The sequence below is a fragment of the Mus caroli genome, unplaced genomic scaffold (assembly GCF_978045245.1).
Source record: "Mus caroli unplaced genomic scaffold, Mus_caroli_1 scaffold_1, whole genome shotgun sequence".
Taxonomy (NCBI): Eukaryota; Metazoa; Chordata; class Mammalia; order Rodentia; family Muridae; genus Mus; species Mus caroli.
In genome coordinates, this window is record NW_028227256.1 from 99,091,536 (window position 1) to 99,111,952 (window position 20,417).

Sequence of the window (20,417 nt, forward strand, 5' to 3'; positions counted from 1 at the left end):
ATATTTTTTATTATTCGTGAATATTGAGAAGGGTGTTGTTTCCCTAATTTCTTTCTCAGCCGGTTTATTCTTTGTGTAGAAAAAGGCCATTGACTTGCTTGAGTTAATTTTATATCCAGCTACTTCCCAGAAATTGTTTATCAGGTTTAGGAGATCTCCAGTGGAATTCTTAGGGTCACTTATATATACTATCATATCATCTGCAAAGAGTGATATTTTGACTTCATCTTTTCCAATTTGTATTCCCTTGATTTCCTTTTGTTATCTAGCTCTGGCTAGGACTTCAAGTACTATGTTGAATAGGTAGGGAGAAAGTGGGCAGCCTTGTCTAGTCCCTGATTTTAGTGGAATTGCTTCAAGCTTCTCATCATTTACTTTGATGTTGGCTACTAGTTTAATGTAGATTGCTTTTATCATGGTTAGGTTTGGGCCTTGAATTGCTGATCTTTCCAAGACTTTTATCATGAATGGGTGTTGGATCTTGTCGAATGCTTTTTCCGCATCTACGGAGATGATCATGTGTTTTTGGTCTTTGAGTTTCTTTATATAATGGAATACATTGACAGATTTCCATATATTGAACCATACCTGCATCCCTGGAATAAATCCTACTTGGTCAGGATGGATGATTGCTTTAATGTGTTCTTGGATTCTGTTAGTGAGAATATTATTGAGTATTTTTCATTGATATTCGTAAGGGAAATTGTTCTGAAGTCCTGTATCTTTGTTGGATTATTTTGTGGATTAGGTATCAGAGTAATTGTGGCTTCATAGAATGAGTAGGGTAGAGTTCCTTCTACTTCTATTTTGTGGAATAGTTTTTGCAGAACAGAAATTAGATCTTCTTTGAAACTCTGGTAGAACTCTGCACTAAACCCACCTGGTCCTGGGCTTTTTTTGGCTGGGAGACTATTAATGACTGCTTCTATTTCTTTAGGGGATATGGGACTGTTTAGATCCTTAACTTGATCCTGATTTAACTTTGATACCTGGTATCTGTCTAGAAATTTGTCCATTTCATCCAGGTTTTCCAGTTTTGTTGAGTATAGCCTTTTGTAGAAGGATCTGATGGTATTTTGGATTTCTTCAGGATCTGTTGTTATGTCTCCCTTTTCATTTCTGATTTTGTTAATTAGGATGTTGTCCCTGTGCACTCTAGTGAGTCTAGCTAAGGGTTTGTCTATCTTTTTGATTTTCTCAAAGAACCAATTCCTCGTTTGGTTAATTCTTTGAATAGTTCTTCTTGTTTCCACTTGGTTGTTTTCACCCCTGAGTTTGATTATTTCCTGCCTTCTACTCCTCTTGGGTGAATTTCTTCCTTTTTTTTCTAGAGCTTTTAGATGTGTTGTGAAGCTACTAGTGTGTGCTCTCTCCAGTTACTTTTTGGAGGCACTCAGAGCTATGAGTTTCCCTCTTAGAAATGCTTCCATTGTATCCCATAGGTTTGGGTATGTTGTGGCTTCATTGTCATTAAACTAAAAAGTCTTTAATTTCTTTTTTATTCCTTTCTTGACCAAGGTATCATTGAGCAGAGTGTTGTTCATTTTCCACGTGAATGTTGGCTTTCCATTATTTATGTTTTTATTGAAGATCAGCCTTACTCCTTGGTTGTCTGATAGGATGCATGGGACAATTTCAATATTTTTGTAACTGTTGAGGTCTGTTTTGTGACCAATTATATTGTCAATTTTGGAGAAGGAACCATGAGGGGCTGAGAAGAAGGTATATCCATTTGTTTTAGGATAAAATATTCTGTAGATATTTGTTAAGCCCATTTGTTTCATAACTTCTGTTTTTTCACTGTGTCCATGTTTAGTTTCTGTTTCCACAATCTGTCCATTGATGAAAGTGGTGTGTTGAAGTCTCCCACTATTATTGTATGAGATGCAATGTCTGCTTTGAGCTTTACTAAAGTGTCTTTAATGAATGTGCCTGCCCTTGCATTTTGAGCATAGATATTCAGAATTGAGAGTTCCTCTTGGACGATTTTACCTTTGATGAGTATGAAGTGTCTCTCCTTGTCTTTTTTGATAACTTTGGGTTGCAAGTCGATTTTATTCGATATTAGAATGGCTACTCCAGCTTGTTACTTCAGACCATTTGCTTGGAAGATTTTTTTCCAACCTTTCACTCTGAGGTAGTGTCTGTCTTTTTCCCTGAGATGGGTTTCCTGTAAGCAGAAGATGGTTGGGTCCTGTTTGTGTAGCCAGTCTGTTAGTCTATGTCTTTTTATTGGGGGATTGAGTCCATTGATATTAAGAGATATTAAGGAAAAGTAATTGTTGCTTCCTTTTATTTTTGTTATTAGAGTTGGCATTCTGTTCTTGTGGCTGTCTTCTTTTTGGTTTGTTGAGGGATTACTTTCTTGATTTTTCTAGGGTGTGATTTCAGTCCTTGTATTGGTTTTTTTTTTTTTCCTGTTATTATCCTTTGAAGGGCTGAATTCCTGGAAAGATAATGTGTGAATTTGGGTTTGTCGTGGAATACTTTGTTTTCTCCATCTATGGTAAATGAGAGTTTGACCAGGTATAGTATCCTGGGCTGGCATTTGTGTTCTCTTAGTGTCTGTATAATATCTGTCTTGGCTCTTCTGGCTTTCATAGTCTCTGGTGAAAAGTCTGGCATAATTCTGATATGCCTGCCTTTATATGTTACTTGACCTTCCTCCCTTACTGTTTTTAATATTCTATCTTTATTTAGTACATTTGTTGTTCTGATTATTATTTGTCTGTAGGAATTTCTTTTCTGGTCTAGTCTATTTGGAGTTCTGTAGGCTTCTTGTATTTCATGGGCGTGTCTTTCTTTAGGTTTGTTAAGTTTTCTTCTATAATTTTGTTGAAGATATTTGCTGGCTGTTTAAGTTGAAAATCTTCATTCTCATCAACTCCTATCATGGGTAGGTTTGATCTTCTCATTGTGTCCTGTTTTTCCTGGATGTTTTTAGTTAGGATCCTTTTGCGTTTTGTATTTTCTTTGATTGTTGTGCTGTTGTTCTCTATGGAATCGTCTGCACCTGAGATTTTCTCTTCCATTTCTTGTATTCTGTTTTTGATGCTCGCATCTATGGTTCCAGATTTCTTTCCTAGTTTTTCCATCTCCAGCGTTGCCTCATTTTGGGTTTTCTTTATTGTGTCTACTTCCCTTTTTAGGTCTAGTATGGTTTTGTTCATTTCCATCACCTGTTTGGATGTGTGTTTCTGTTTTTCTTTAAGGACTTCTACCTGTTTGGTTGTGTTTCCCTGTTTTTTTTAAGGACTTGTAACTCTTTAGCAGTGTTCTCCTGTATTTTTTTAAGTGAGTTATTAAAGTCCTTCTTGATGTCCTCTACAATCATCATGAGATATGCTTTTAAATCCGGGTCTAGCTTTTCTGTTGTGTTGGGGTGCCCAGGACTAGGTGGGGGCGGGGTGCTGCGTTCTGATAATGGTGAGTTGTCTTGATTTCTGTTAGTAGGATTCTTACGTTTGACTTTTGCCATCTGGTAATCTCTGGAGCTGGTTGTTATAGTTGTCTCTGGTTATAGCTTTTTCCTCAGGTGATTCTGTTAGCCTCTATCAGCAGACCTGGGAGACAAGCTCTCTCCTCTGAATTTCAGTGGTCAGAGCACTCTCTGCAGGCAAGCTCTCCTCTTACAGGAAAGGTTCACAGATATCTGGCCTTAGGACCTCCCTCCTGGCCAAAGACAAACACCCAAGACAGGACCTGTCTTGAAGCTGAGTTGCTTTGGCTTGTCCCAGAAGCTGTTAGCTTCTGTATTCTACACTCTCACTTGTGCAGAATACTCTTGGAGGTGTCCTGGAACCAAGATGTCTGCAGCCGATGCTCAGGCCAAGAAAGAGCTCCTGGCCTGGGCGGACCCCTATCCTCTGGCCAGGAAGTGGCCAGCTGTCTGGGGCCCGAAAAGGGGGCTGCCTTAGAAGCTCTGTGGCTCCCTCCTGTCCCAGAAGCTTTTAGCTTCTGTATTCCGTACTCTCACCTGTGCAGAATACACTCAGCAGGGCCCCAGAACCAAGATGTCTGCTGCAGATGCTCAGGCAAAGCGCTCCCAGAAGGGGCAGACGCCTTTCCTCTAGCTGGGAAAGTGGCCGGATGTCTGGGGCCTCTGCACAAACTATTTTTTTCTTAAATCAGAGTCATATTTGGCCAATTCAGTGCTTCCATCAAAGTAGTTAATGGAGTCCATAGGAAAAGAGAGACTCCCCGACTTGTGCAGGGGTGTATACATAAATGGAATAAAAGAGGAGACGGTGATGTAAGAGTAAACATGTAGGTATTCATTCTCTCTCTATTCTTGACTGTAGATGTGAGAAGTTTCTTCATGTTCCAACATCTAATTTACCCAGTTATAGATTCTACCTGGATTTGTAAACAGGATAATCCCTTTCTTCCCTGTTGCTTTTGTTGGGATATTTTATCACAACAACTGGTAAGGAAACAGAGGAAATGACTAAGCAAAACATTCATCCATTCATTGCTCAGATAAATTAAACAAAAATGGAAATGTTGCAAATTCATGAGCCTTTGGCCAGGTTACATTTACAAATGTACCTGTCACTAAACACTAAACAGTGAGACATAAAGAAATAAACTAAAATGACCTCCAAAAGATTTTTCCCTCATTTCCAGCTTCATCAAGACAAATTCAATAAGGCCCAATAATTTCTAAAGCACAGTGGGACTCGCTGGAGAGAGAAGCATAATAGAAGTTGGCATGGTCCTTAGACTAACATGGCTACAGCTCTATAAGATATCTCTTCCTGTCCTATCTATATGCTTGTACAACTCACTTCATTTTTAATCAATGTAAATCACCAGTAGGAAAAATCAGGTATGAAATAAAGGCAGTGACTTTTAGGAGTTGATACATACTCAATCAAAAAAAAACAAAACAAAACAAAAAACACCTTTCCAATGAACTCATCCTATTCTAGGGCCAAATGAGACATGCCATACCAAATTGCTTCTAGACACACCGTCCAACCAATGGACTTTAGTCTTAACAAGATTGATACCAGCAGTCAAAAGGATAAAAGAATATGTATATTTCTTAGAATAGGAAACTATGTAGTAGTGAAGCAGAAAGAAGTAGATTCTCTTTGTTGTAGTATTAACCTCAATTATAAAGTATAGCTCAGCTCACAGATTCAGGTCTATGAGTCCTTTGTGGTGTTGCCAGTCACCCAATATGGTTTCATCCTCAGCTCTTTCCTGTAAAGTTTGACTGACCATAGCCAAGCTGATCTTTCTGAAATTGATTTTTGTCTACTGTGTGGATTGAAAGGTAGAAAACCACTTTCTTAACCATATTAGATGAACTTGGTATATCTAGTATAACAAAAACATGTTAGAAATGGATAAACGTAGAAGAAATGAAACTATTTTGATTTATGAGGAACTTGCAGATCACAACTGAGACTTTAAAGACTGGCTACACTAAAAAAAAATAAATGTATTTTTTCTATGACTAAAAATTTAAATGTATTTCTTCTAGGACTAAAAAAATAAACATTTCTTCTATGAAAAAAAGACTGGCTACAAAAAAACTCTAGGTACAAAGGTATGTTTTTCATTCTTTTAACTCTACAGAAAACTTTTGTAAGAATTTTCCTTAGGGGATAAAAAGAAATGTGTATTCATCCTACACAGGGCAAAACTTACAAACCATAGAAGCAATTGCATTCAAGTCTACCTTACTGAGACAGTGAGTTTACTGTTTCCTATAGGACTATAGATTACATATGCTTAAAGCAACACCTGTGGCTTTGATAGCTGCTCACTGACAGCTCACTTTGGTGAAGAAGTTGGCTCCCAAAGGCTACATCCTTCAACTCTCTTACATGCATTTTAGTGTGGAAGTTGAAAATTAAAATATATCATGTTCCAACAATTGTTATCACTTACATAAACTTTGGGAGGGCCTTGTGAATAGTTTATGAATAGTGCAAATTCTGTTTACATCAACAGTCTCAATGGTATAATATGGAAAAAAATAGCCACTCAAATACTGTACATATATCAAGATGCCTAACAACAAATCAGAATATTTATTAGGATGGCAGCAGAAATATGTGCATGTGGAGTCAGCAAATCTGGGTGGGGTTTTGAAAGAAGCAAGTAAGAAAGTTGGTACACTGCCATCTGATTTATCCATTGTAATTTTGCAAGTATTTATTTCTTTTTTAAAATTGGCACTTTGGGAATAAAAATTTGGCTAAACACATAGAGGTCTTTACTGCCAAGTCTGACGCCCTGTGTTCAATTCCAAGAAAGCACATGGTAGAAGATGAAAACTGACTCTTATAATTTATCCTCCAAAACTATGCACACATATCTTTCTACTATGTGTGCATTAAATATATATATATATATATATATATATATATATATATTCTCTTTATTTGCAGATTTGCAGTTCAAATATTGTCCCCCTTCCCTAGTTTCCCCTCTGAAAACATCCTATCCTATTACCCCTATCCCTGCTTCTAGGACAATGTTCCCCCACCCACTTCTGATTCCCCAGTCTAGCATTTTCCTATGTAGGGCCATGGGTATAGGGGAAGATGTGGGAGGGAGAGAGCCCGCATCAGACCAGATTTCTGGTGCTCTGGGCGGGTGGATATGGGAGGACTGCTGGATATTTTCCATGAGGCCCTGGGTGGATATCTGGCTCTGTGAAGCCACTGACCCCACAGGGCAGGGGGTGGACAAAGGGAAGGCCCCAGTATGAGGTTCTCAGTCTCTGGCACCCCACACTGGATACAGCAGAGGAGCTGAGAATAAAATACTGGACAGCACTATGCCCTGGGAATGTAAATGCCCTAGATATGTGAGAGCGGGCAGGAGGAAAGAGGAGGGGGGCACTGGGTGGGTTTGCACACAGGTGAAAGTCTTTAGTTCAGCCTGTGGCTGGAGCACAGGCCGGCCTTCTGAAGGGAGGTGAGAAGTGGCTCATTTGAAGAAAGCCTATCCCAGAGACAGCTTTATTATAGAAAGTCAGAGGGAATGAGAGAAGGTAAAAGAGAAAGACCATGGCCATGTGGAGAGAGGGAAAAAGGGAAAGAGAGAAAAGAGCTAGAGAATAAGAAAGGTGAAAGCTTAGAGAGAGGTAAAAGCTTAGAGAGTAAGAGAGAGAGAGCAATGGTGGGCCAAACAGCCTCTCTTATAGTGGGCTTGTTATCTTGCTCTTGCTAGGTAACTGTGGGGCAGAGCATAGCCTGAAGGCCAGAAGCTTGGGACATTGTCTACGTGACTGTTAGCCACATATTTCTCTTGTGTGTGGGGAGGGGCTGTGGAGGCAGTAACTTTGACAGGAGCCAGGGGTCCAGGGGACATGAGGGAATGCCTTCCATCCATGTAGGTGAAAATTACCACCATCGGGTGGTACCGGGTTCAAGACCTCAGCTCCACTGGAGATCAGGTTTTCTGTGCATAGCCCATTGCCCCACACTCCTACTCTGGGGCATTTAGACTTCAAAGAGCAAGGGTCTCTCCTCTCACTGATGTCCACAAGGCCATCCTCTACTATATATACAACTGGAGCCATGGTTCCCTCCATGTGAACTCTTTGGTTGGAGGTTTAGTGCCAGGGAGCTCAGGGGGGTCTGGTTGTTTAATATTGTTGTTCCTCCTATGGGGCTGCAAATGCCTTCAGATCCTTCAGACATTTCCTTAACTCCTTCATTGGGGACCCTATGGTTTGCTGGATGCATCTGCCTCTGTATTTGCCAGGCTCTGGCAGAGCCATCCGGAGACAGCTATATCCAGCTTCTGACAGCATGCACTTTTTGGCATCCAAAATGGTGTCTGTGCTTGGTAACATTTTGTAGAATGGTTCCTCAGGTGGGGAAGTATCTGGTTGGCCTCTCCTCCAGACTTTGTCTCTGTATCTTCTTCCACATTTATTTTGTTCCCCCTTCTAAGGAGAACCAAGTATCCAAACTTTGGTCTTCCTTCTTCTTGACTTTCATGTGGTCTATGATTTGTACCTTGGGCATTCCCAGCTTGTGGTATAATATCCACTTATCAGTGAGTGCATACCATGTATGTTCTTTTGTGACTGGATTATCCCACTCAGGATGATATTTTCCAGTTCCGTTCATTTGCCTGAGAATTTCATGAAGTCATTTTTTTGAATAGATGAGTATTACTCTGTTGTGTAAATTTCCCACACTATTTGTATCCACTATTCTGTTGAGGGACATCTGGATTGTTTCCAGATTCTGGCTTATAAAATAAGGCTGCTATTAATATAGTGGAGCATGTGTCCTTGTTATAGGTTGGAGCATCTTTTAGGTGTATGCTGAGGAGTGGTAAACTGGGTCCTCAGGTAGAACTATTTCCAATTTTCTGAGGGACTGCCACCCTCATTTCCAGAGTGGTTGTAACATCTTGCAATCCCACCAGCAATGGAGGAGCATTACTCTTTCTCTACATCCTCACCAGCATCAGCTGTCACCTGAGTTTTTGATCTTAGCCATTCTGACTGATGTGAAGTGGAATCTCAGGGTTGTTTTGATTTGTATTTCCCTGATGACTAAATATGTTGAACATTTCTTTAGGTGCTTCTCGGTCTTTGGGTATTTGTCAACTGAGTAATCTGTTTAGCTCTGTACACCATTTTATATAGGGTTATTTGGTTTGCTGGAGTCTAACTTCTTGAGTTCTTTGTATATATTGGATATTAACCCTCTATCATATGTTGGATTGGTAACAATCTTTTCCCAATTTGTTGGTTGTCATTTTGTCCTATTGACAGTGTCCTTTGCCTTTTTATGAGGTCCCATTTGTCAATTTTTGATCTTAGAGCATATACCATTGCTGTACTGTTCAGGAATATCTCTTGTCCATGTGTTCGAGTCTCTTCCCCACTTTCTCTTCTATTAGTTTCAGTGTATCTGTTTTATGTGGAAGTCCTTGGTCCATTTGGACTTGAGCTTTGTACAAGGATATAAGAATGGATCTATTTGCATTTTTCTACAGGATGATCCCCAGTTGAATAAGCACCACTTGTGAGAATGCTGTTTTTCTCCCTGGATGGTTATACCTCCTTTGTAAAAGATCAAGTGACCACTGGTGTGTAGGTTAACTTCTGGGACTTTAATTTAATTCCATTGATCTGCCTGTCTGTTTCTGTACTAGTACCATACAGATTTTATCACTTTTGCTCTGTAATACAGCTTGAGGTCAGGGATGGTGATTCCCCCAGAAGTCTTTTTGTTGTTGTTGTTGAGAATAGTTTTTGCTATCCTGGGTTTTTTTGTTATTCCAGATGAATTTACAAATTACTCTTTCTAACTCTATGAAAAATTTAGTTGTAATTTTGAAGGGAATTGCATTGAATCTGTACATTGCTTTCAGGAAGATGGCCTGTTTTACTATATTAATCCTGCCAATCCACGAGCTTGTGAGATCTTTCCATCTTCTGATATTGTCATTGATTTCTTTCTTCAAAGAACTGAAGTTCTTGTTATACATATCTTTCACTCACTTTGTTAGTGTCACACCAAGATATATTTTGTGACTACTGTGAAAGGTGTTGTTTCCCTAATTCCACCACCACTGCCTGGTTTCATAAAGTAAACTGTTCTGAGGTTCTCATTGGTCTTCATGTGGTTTAGGTACCAGTGTAAGTAAGGCTTTATAGAACAAATTAGGTAGTGTTTATTCTGTTTCTATTTTGTGGAATAGTTTGAAGAGTATTGGTATTATGTCTTCTTTGAAGATTTGATAGAATTCTGCACTAAATCCATCTGGTCATGGGTATTTTATGGTTGGGAGGCTATTAATGACTGCATCAATTTATTTCGGTATTATGAGGCTGTTTAGGTGTTTTATGTACTACAATTTTAACTTTAGTTCAGTTATCTGTCTAAAATATTGTCCATTTCATTCTGGTTTTCCAGTTTTGTTGAATATAGGCTTTTGTACTAGGATCTGATTTTTTGAATTTTCCCAGTTTCTGTTACTATGTGTTTATTTTCATTTCTGATTTTGTTAATTTGGATACTGACTCTGGTTATTCTGGCTAAGGGTTGATCTATCTTGTTGATTTTCTCAAAGAACCATCTCCTTTCTTTCATGATTCTCTGTATAATTCTATTTCTTTCTACTTGGTTTATTTCATCCCTGGGTTTGAATATTTGCTACAGTCTACTCCTCTTGGGTAGGTGTATTTGTTTCTTTCTTGAGACCTTCAGAGCTCTGAGTTTCCCTCTTACCACTGCTTTTTATTGTGCCCCATAAGTTTAAGTATGGTGTACCTTCATTTTCATTAAATTCTAAAAAAAAAAAAAATTTTTTTTTAATTTATTTTTTTATTTCTTCTTTCACCAAGTTATCATTGAGTAGAGTGTTGTTCTGCTTCTATGTATATGTGTGTTTTCAATTGTTTTTGTTGTTATTGAAGACCAGCCTTAGTGATATACATGGTGATATAATAGGATGCATGGGATTATTTTTATCTTCCTTGTCTGTTGAGGCCTGTTTTGTGACCAATTATATGGTCCATTGGATACTATGAGTTGGTGAGAAGGTGTCTTCCTTTAATTTAGGGTGAAATGTTCTGTAGATATCTGTAAAATTCATTTGGTTAAAACTTCTTTTAGTTTCACTATGTCTCTGTTTAATTTTTGTTTACATGCTCTGTCCATTTCTTAGAGTAGGATGTTGAAGTCTCCCAATATTATTATATGGAGTACAATGTGTCCTTTGGGCTTTAGTAAAGTTTCTTTTATGAATGTGGTTCTCCTTACATTTGGAGCATATATGTTCAGAATGGAGAGTTCATTTTGGTAGATTTTTTCATTTGACCAGTATGAAGTGTCCTTCCTTACACTTTTTGATTCCTTTTTTTGAAAGTCGATTTTATTTTATTTTAGAATGACTACTCCATCTTTTTTTCTGGAACCATTTGTTTGGAAAATTGTTTTCTGACATTTAACTCAGAGGTAGTGTCTTCTTTGTTACAGACATGTGTTTCCTGTATGCAGCAAAATGCTGGGCCCTGTTTACATATCCAGTCACTTAGTCTATGCTTTTTTTTACTAAGGATTTGAGTCCATTGATGTTAAGAGATATTAATGAAAAGTGATTGTTACTTCCTGCTATTTTTGTTGTTAGAGGTGGAATTATGTTTGTGTGGCTATTTTCTTTTGAGTTTATTGAGAATTTACTTTTTAGTAAATTCTGTTTTAGTCATGGATTATCTTGATATATCCATTTATGGTAATTGAGGGTTTTTTTCTGGGAATAGTAGCCTTGGCTGGTATAAGTGTTTTCTTAAGGTCTTTGGACATCTGTCCACTATCTCCAGGGCTTTTATCATCCCTGGTGGGAAGTCTGGTTTAATTCTGAAAGGTCTGCCTTTATATGTTTTTTGACCTTTTTCCCTTACTGTGTATAATAGTCCTTTTTTGTTTCTTGCATTTGGTGTTTTGATTATTATGTGAGTATAGGGATTTCTTTTGTGGTTCAATCTATTTTGTTTCTGCAGGTTTTTTGTTTGATCATGGACATCTCTTTCTTTAGGTTAGGGAAGTTTTCTTCTATAATTTTGTTGAAGATGTTTACTGGCCCTTTCAGTTGGAAATCTTTGATCTCTTCTTTACCAATTGTCTATAGGTTTGGTCTTCTCATTGTGTTCTGGATTTCCTGGATGTTTTGGGGTTAGGAGCTTTTTGCATTTTGCATTTTCTTTGCCTGTTGGATCAATGTTTCCTGTGCTGCCTTCTATACCCAAGACTCTCTCTTTTATTGCTGATATTCTGCTGGTGATACTTGTGTTTATGACTTCTCATCTCTTTCTTAGTTTTCTATATCCAGAGATGTCTCACTTTGTAATTTCTTTACTGTTTCTATATCTTTTTTAGGTCCTGGGCGGTTTTCTTCAATTTTCTCATTAATTTGGTAGAGTTTTCCTGTAATTCTATAAGGGATTTCTCTGTTTCCTGTTAAAGGGCTTCTACCTGTTTATATGTGTTCTTCTGTATTTCTTTAAAGAAGTTATTTATGACCTCCTTAAAATCCTTTTATCATCATGTTATGCAATTTTTAAATCCAAATCTTGCTTTTCTGGTGTTTTATGCCATCCAGAACTTGCTGTGGTGGGAGACCTGGGTTTTGAAGATTACAAGTAGCATTGACATCTGCTGATAAGCTTCTTGTGCTTGCTTATAGACATCTGGTTATCACTGGTGTTAGCTGGCCTTGCTGTCTCTGACTGGAGCTTTTCCTTCCTATGGGCTTGTAACCCTGTAGTCTTGGGGCTGTCAGCACAACTGGGGAAACCAGCTCTCTCCTGGGTGTTTGAGGGTCAATTAATTGGGTCTCAAACCCTGTCAAGGCTAGGGCCACTGAGCAAGAGGGATGCAATGAGTTTGTGTGTGCAAACCCTGGGCCACCACCACTTCAGCACTGGACTGCAAGAAGCTGTGGGATCCCACTCTGTGTGTGAGAAAGGTGCAGTCTGGGTTCCCAAAGGGCATGCTGGAGTTGGTCTCAGATTCTGGAGTTACACAGATGCTGATGGATACTACAAAAGAGCACATTTTAGGGTCACTGGGCTGTAGGGAGCCCAGTGACATCAGGTTCTCACTCTCAGACATTCCGGACACCACTATATGTCACGGAAGAGCTGAGAAAGTGTGGGGACCCTTTGGCAGACTCTGGCCTAGGGGCCAAAGGGAAAAGTGTAGGAGGAGAGAACTCTGGCATATTACTGCAGGGTTGAGAGTCCTTGGCTTGGTAGGCTGGTTGGCTTTGGTTGGGAGTTGTCATGGCTGGGAAGTCAGGGAGGCCTCCTGTGGAAGGTTAGACATATGGCTTGCTAGGGGAAGACCTGCTTCATTGCTTCAGTAGGGTGGGTTGCTGAAGAGAAGACACAGCCAATGGTTTTAAGACACAGAGAGGGAGTGAGTAGAAAAGCTGAGGCTGGCCATGGCTATGTGGAGAGAGGGGGCAAGGGATGAGGATAATGAGGGAAACAGGCAAGAATGAGATTAAGAACAAGAGGGTAAGAGAGGGAGTAATAGAGGGAGCAGGGCAAGCAGCTCCTTTTATAGTAGGCTGGGCCATTCTGGCTATTGCCAGGTAACTGTTGGAGGAGCATACCTTGTTGTTGCTTGGTAACTTTGGGGGTGGAGTCCAAACAGAATACCAGGAGCTTCAGTATTTCCTATTGATTGATAGCCACACACCTCTCTGCAGTGGACTGTGGGAGGCTGTAGCTGTGACTGGAGCCAGGGGCCCAGGAGTTGTTATCAAACACACTTAGGGTAACTGGGGTTCCAGGCCTGTGTTCCACTGGGAACCACTCTGTCTGTGCACTCAACAGATGGGGTTTGGGTACAGAGGGCTGTGGGATAGCCTTAGCTCCTGGGTACAGATAGAGACCAGAAGGATCCTGTCCCCAGCTGTTCTAGTGTTCCTGTACACTGTGTGCTCCTGGTCATCTAGATTTGGACAGTTATTGGAGGGAAAGTAGTGCTCTTCCCTCTAATCTTGTGAGTGAGAGCACTCCTGGGAAACCAAAGGGATTTGTTAGTGGAGGGCCGTGAAACAGTCTTAGCTCCTGAATGCAGATGGAGACCAGAAGGATCCTGTCTACATATGCCCCACTGTTCCCATGCCCTATGTGCTCCTAGCCAGTCTGCCTTTGGACAGTTATTGGGGTGATCTCACCTTTGAGCTTAGAAGTGAGCACTCCTGGTGGGATTAAAGGATTCATAATCACTGAAATTGACACAGACAAGATAATACATTTGAGGTTTGGCCTCATGACCTGCATTCTTATTTCATTCTTTGGAATCAAACAGTGAATATTACATGTATGTTTATTGCACTTCTACTGTTGTGATGAATCCATGACCAAGAACATGTTTAATTTGTGGTCATTGTTGAAGATAGCTAGATATGATCATGGTAGGGAGCATGGCAAAAGCAAGGCAGGCAGACAGCTAAAGCAATATATATGCATGTGGCAGAAAGACCTAACTTGCTTTTGAAACCTCAGAGTCTGGGATGAAACCACTATACATGGGATAGACTAAAGGTTTATTTCAAACCATCATGCCATTTCTAATCATCCACACTTTTCATTATTTTTCATGTCATGTATTTCCATATCATACCTTCAATTTATCAATTCCACATCCTCTCCTCTGTATATATGCATGACTTTGTGTACATATATGTTCACGTGGTTACACATGTGAATTATTTGATCATGTGCACAGTACTGCATATAGATGTCAGAGAACAGTTCTTAGACACCTTCCTCAGTTTGTTTAAGACAATGTTCCTTATTTGCATATAACTTTCAACATATAGGCTGGGCTACCTGTCCTTTGTACTTACAGATATCTGCCTGACTCTACTTCACATCTTATGTCACTGGGATTATAGGCATGCCCCATATTACCTTGGACTTCAACTGGTCTGTGGATCAAACTCACATCTTCTTGCTTATCAGACAAGCACTTTACTGGTTGATTCATCTTCTTTAGCATCAATTTATGGCTTTATTGTCATTGTTGATATATTTCTTGTCTAAGACTGCAAATTTAAAATGCCTATTCTATTTATCTTGCAATACATATCTAGTTTTTTTGAGACTAGTGTTTTTCCAATCTTCCTAGTGCTGTGATCCTTTAATACAGATCCTAGGGTGCTGACCCCAATCTTAAATTATATTGTGTTATTTCAAAACTGTATGTTTGCTATTGTTAAAAATTGTAATGTAAATATTTGATATGTAGAATATCTGACATGTGATTCTGGGAAAAGTTGGTTGACTCACAAAGAGGTTGTGACCCACAGATTGAAAACTGCTGTTGTATACCAAAATTTAATAGAATTGCAGCATAGGATATTAAAAAGAAATGAGGCTCAGTTAAGACAGCCAGTAGATACAGGGAATAATTGATTTGTACGTTTGCCCTCAGTGTTTTCTCCTGCTCGTCCCTCAACCCCCTCTTTTTCCCCTCATCCTTCTCTTCCTTTTTTCCCATTAGAAAAATTGCCAAACACAATTTTTAGAAACTCGCCAATCATTAGTTTTATGACCTTGAGCTCAAGGGTTGGAAACTAATTACTTATTTTCTTAATCCAGTATAGATTTCTCCCTCTTCTGGTATCTCCTCAGAATTTGCAGCATTACCCACATACATGTTAATGGGATTTAGCTCTTCTTGTTTTCTCTTAGAATACACAGTGTTATTTCACGGGAAACCTGAGTTTTCAATGTGAGCAAAACAATTACAAAGTTTCAATCTGCTCAATTCTTCAAGGAGAGCATTGAAACATCTTGTGACCACCTCCAGATGTTTTCCCAACTGAGAGTCATACTCCAGCCTAAGCCAGAATGTGAGTTGAGAAATGTTATCTGCTAAACAGTATGTTATGATGACCTCTAGAATCAATAATCAGATAATGCATAATGTACCTACTGATTCTGGCAATAGGTTAAGATCCAAGAGAAAGCCCAGAGGACAGCAATAACTGAACAAACACTGTATTCCATGTTGTGCAATAAACTTTACTATAAACACATGGAATGATAGATGGAACAACTTAAAATCATGCAATTCATTTCTCAATATGGCTAACTACTGGGTGACATAGAGTTGAACCAATACTTGTCATTCTCTCTTCCATTGCATAGTACTGTACTGCATAATCATAAGGGTATATGTTTCAGCTTTGTCTCTGTGGTGTACCTAATCTGACTCTATCCCTTTTATTTCAGATAAAATACAGTATAAGCCATATGAAATTCCATGTTTTATTCATGTGCAGATATCATGGTCATTTAAATATTCATTCTTAAGCATTTTGAAAGGAGCTAGGTTTCCTTCTCAAGTCTTTTCCTCTCTGAAGCAATTTTTTTTTGAAACTGGGACTCATGTATTCCCACTTGGGCAACGTTGTCTGTCAACTTCTGATTCTCTTGATTTTTCATCCTGATTATTGAGATTATTGATGTACACTACCATACATAGTTTATTCAGTGGTATTTGGATTAAAATTCAGGGCTTCATGCATGCCAGGCAACCACTCTATCAACTGAATACATCCCTGGTCATGACTGACACATTTGTAACTCCATTTCTTAACTAGGAACTTACAGAAAAGTTCAGCAGAGCTGACAATAGCACCACAACTAACTGTTACTACAAAGAATTTACTCTCATGTCATGGGATGTTACAGGCAGACAGAAGGAAGCTGAGGTGTTATTGGCCTTAGAATCAGTTCCTTCGAGAGAGTAATACCATCAACATCACAAAATTCTGATAGTACCAGAAATGAGGGTGATGAGCTCTTAGATCCAAAGGGGGGAAAATAAAGAAGCATCTTATTCTTATAGATTTTCAAGGAGACAGGAATATGTCCTACAGAAAATGTTTTATTCTACATGCTAGACATCATCAGCTTCTAGCTTAACTCAATGATATCTTAAGTCTTGGTCATCATGAGGCAGAAGTTCCTGTTTGAAGCTACAAAGAGAGAAAGAAGAGAAACAGTTGGTACCACAACGGACACTCTTACTCTGTCTATATAGAGAGTCTATATACATCAGGCAGGAAGTAGCCTGATTTTTGGGACAGAGGGCAGCTAGAGTTTCTGTCATCTACCAGCTACTTCTATGTATTACAGCCATGATATCTTTCATACTTTCCTTCTCATTTTTCACCATTAGGAGGGAAATCATCAAGACAGAAAGCCTTTCTTGGATGTATCCACTCTTTACATTTGAATGGGGAGAACAGAGACCTAAAAGAGAAGGCAATGGTCACATCTGGAGTCAGACTTGGCTGTTCAGGTCACTGTAGCATCTATGGAAGCAACTGCCACAATGGGGGCAAGTGTGTGGAAAAGCAAAGTGGCTACTTCTGTGACTGCACCAGCTCACCATATGGAGGGCCTTTCTGTCAAAAAGGTAAGGTGGACATACATAGCACTACTGTGTGTAGTCCAGTAGCATACAAATACCATGACCAATGATCCTATGCCCTTAGGCTATCCACACCATTGCTACTAAATATAGTTCTCTATTACCCACATGCCATGTTTAAAACAATGATACCTATGGCTCTGGGCAATCTACACTATTTCTCCTATTTATGGCAATGTAGTACCTACATGGCATTATCAAACCAAATTCTCCATGGATTCAAACAATGCTGATACTTTGTAGTCTCAGTATGTTTTTCTACATTTGGACTCTATTTAACTCATCTGCATAACCATAACAATTTATTGGGGTTGTGTGTTAAGGAGCCAAACAGTTGTGCTCAGTATTAATTGAAAACCTGAACATCATCCAGGCTGAAGGCTCAGCCAAAGAATTGAAGTAGATCGTCTACTTGTGTGCAGTGACATACTAACTTTTCTAGTTCTAGTACATCAATTATAAAATGTATCAAAGGACCACAGAGTTGAATGCAAAAGAAGGCATACAAACACATAAGCCATCTTTTTGTTTATTTGTTTTTGAATCAGTACATGTAGATGATAAAAAATATATGATTTTCCCATCTTTATATTTTTTTAACATTTCCTTTATTTACACAAAAGAAGTTTACTGAGCACCTGTGATGGTTTGTACCACACTGGGAGTGGCACCATTAGAAGTTATGGTCCTTTGGGAGAGGTGTGCTATTGTTGAAGTATATTTAACTATGTGCATGTGGGCTTTTAGATACTAATTCCACCTGCTTGGAAGTTAGTATTATAGCAGACTTCAGATGAAGAAGTAGAACTCACTGCTCCGCCTGCACCATGCCTGCCTGGATGCTGCCATGTTTCCACCTCGGTGGTAATGCACTGAACCTCTAAAACTTCCATACTTCCGCGGTTCAAATCAACCTCAGCAACAAAGTCTTAAATATGCCTAGTAGGATAGCTCATTAATCCACACTTACAATATTCTACTGCTTTTCGAGGTCCCAAAATTCATCACATTCCTCCAAACAAAAACATGTTCAGGGCTACCACAGCAATACCCCAGTCCCTGGTACCAACATCTGTCGTAGAGTTTTACTACTGTGAACAAATACCATGACCAAGATAACTCTTATAAGGACAGCATTTAATTAGGGCTGACTTGCAGATTTCCTTCTTGAGAAAGCAGAATTAACATCAGAATTCTAATAGTACCAGGGCAACCCACAATAGGACTCTATTTTCTGATGTTTATGAAAAAGACTACCACTGAAACTCATGTGCATGTTTGCAAATGGCACATGCTTTAGTTTTGATTTTGAGTGATTTTTTTCTCACTTATTCACTTGAGCAGGTAAAGCAGTTGTGGCAAAAATGTGCCACGTGAACACACTTTCATTGTGTGTGCCTGTGGAACACAATAAAACACTTTCAGAATTTGGTTTCTCTTCTTCCACCTGTGACATCACAGTGAAAAGCCCATGGAAATGGCTGCTCCATCAAGAGTATAAATTGATTTATTATAGATATGAGAGATAGAACAGACAGAGGCAATTTGAAGAGTCCAGAGCAGAGAGAAAAAGAAGCAGATAGGACTGACCAGGTCTAACACTATCTGTCTAGCAGGGATAGGAGAGTAGTAGAATAAAGTGGGCGAGAATAGCTGAGAGACTACAAGGAAGCAGAGAACCAGGGGTGGAGAAGGAGAAGGAGCTTTCCAGTTTTTTTGTTTTTTTTTGTTTTTTTTTAATCTGCAAAAGCCTTGGAGTTTGCATAGTAGAGACATAAGAGGGACCAGTTGGCCAGGATGATAGGATGGACTGTAAAATACATAACAGGTACATGTACATAACAGGTACCGAGGAGCCTGGAAGTTAGCTTTGGGCTTTGATATTCAACTGAGTGTATACCAAGGGAACTGGCCCATTCTGGCAGGCAGAAGAAATATGTTGCGTTTTCCTGAGGTGTACAGCCTATTAGGACTGATATATCCACCAGAAATACTCCTAGAGTTAACATTGAGCTTACCCTACAATTTTATTTTCAACCACATCTGTGGGTGTGTGTTTTTGGGGGCTGCCTGACATTGTTCCATTTAACACAAGTCACCATGTTTGGGGAGTGACATGTGTACTTACCTTCTGAGTCAAGTTCTTGACCCCTGTTTCACCTCTCTCTCTCTCTCTCTCTCTCTCTCTCTCTCTCTCTCTCTCTCTCTCTCTCTCTCTCTCCTTTTTGATTTTTGTTTTCTGCTCTTTGTTTTTGTTTTTTTGAGACAGGGTTTCTCTGTATAGTTCTGGCTGTCCTGGAACTCACTCTGTAGAACAGGCTGGCCTCAGACTCGAAGATCTGCCTGCCTCTGCATCCCAAGTGCTGGAATTAAAGGTGTGTACCACCACTGCCCAGCTCTGTGTCATCTCTTGAGCAACTGTCAAGTTGTTTTTTGAAATGAGCTACAGATTCTCCACCCTCACCAAAAGTGTACAAAAGCTCCAGTTATTCTGTATACTCACACAACTGGTCATTGGGAATTGGTGCAAAACTGTAGCTCTGATACAGTTAATACCTGATAACAACTATTTATACTAAACCTTCTCTCAAAGTTTTAACAGTTATTCAGATATCTTTTTGAATAACTGCATATCCAAACCTTTGCAGATTTGTGTTCTGGTTGCCATTCAGTTGCATTTTTTTAAATTGCTCTCTTCTAGATAAATGTCTCTTGTAAGTATATACGTTGCAAATTTACCCTCCCATTCTATGGGTTTTCTTCTCACTGTCTTCATTATATCATTTGAAACAGAAAGCTCCTTCATTCTGTCAGAGGTCAACTTAATACTTCTCTCTTTTATTGCTTCCATTTTACTGCCATACTTGAGAAATAATTAGTTAATTAAAGAAATTATAGGAACAACTTTAAACTTTATGTACTCTATAACTTTATCTCTTCCATTAATGATGTTGTGACATTTTGAATTAATTTTTGCATTTCTTGTAAAAGTGTGCTCTTACACGATTCCATTATTTATCTTACCAAATTTCAATTAAACTTATTTATCTATGGGTGTGTGTGTGTGTATGTGTGTGTATGTGTGTGTTTGTGTGTTTGCCAGCATGCTGTGGCACATGTCTAGTCAGAGAACAACTTTCAGGAGCAGCTTCTTTCTTTTTCTTTTGTGGTCATAGAAACAACTCAGGTCCTCAGGCTTGGCTGCAGGATTCATTATACTATGAGCCACCTTGACATCCATGGTATGATTGTTTTGCCTGTGAATACACATATGCTTTCACCATTTATCAATATGTCTTTCTATGCCTTCAGTATTCTTCTACTGCTGACTGAATTATTACTGCTTCCACTTAAATATTTTGGCACAAGTCAAAAAATTTGAAAATTTTTGTTCAAATCTAGAAAGTTAAATCTTCATCACACACAATCATTAAAACTTTTACCAACATTTAATATAATATATATCAT

The 20,417-nt window shown here is 39.0% G+C and overlaps 1 pseudogene; it reads left to right on the forward strand.

Annotated features, from left to right (window-relative positions):
* Positions 1–20,417, forward strand: part of LOC147006094 (contactin-associated protein like 5-2-like) — a 195,864-nt pseudogene that overhangs the window by 33,635 nt on the left and 141,812 nt on the right.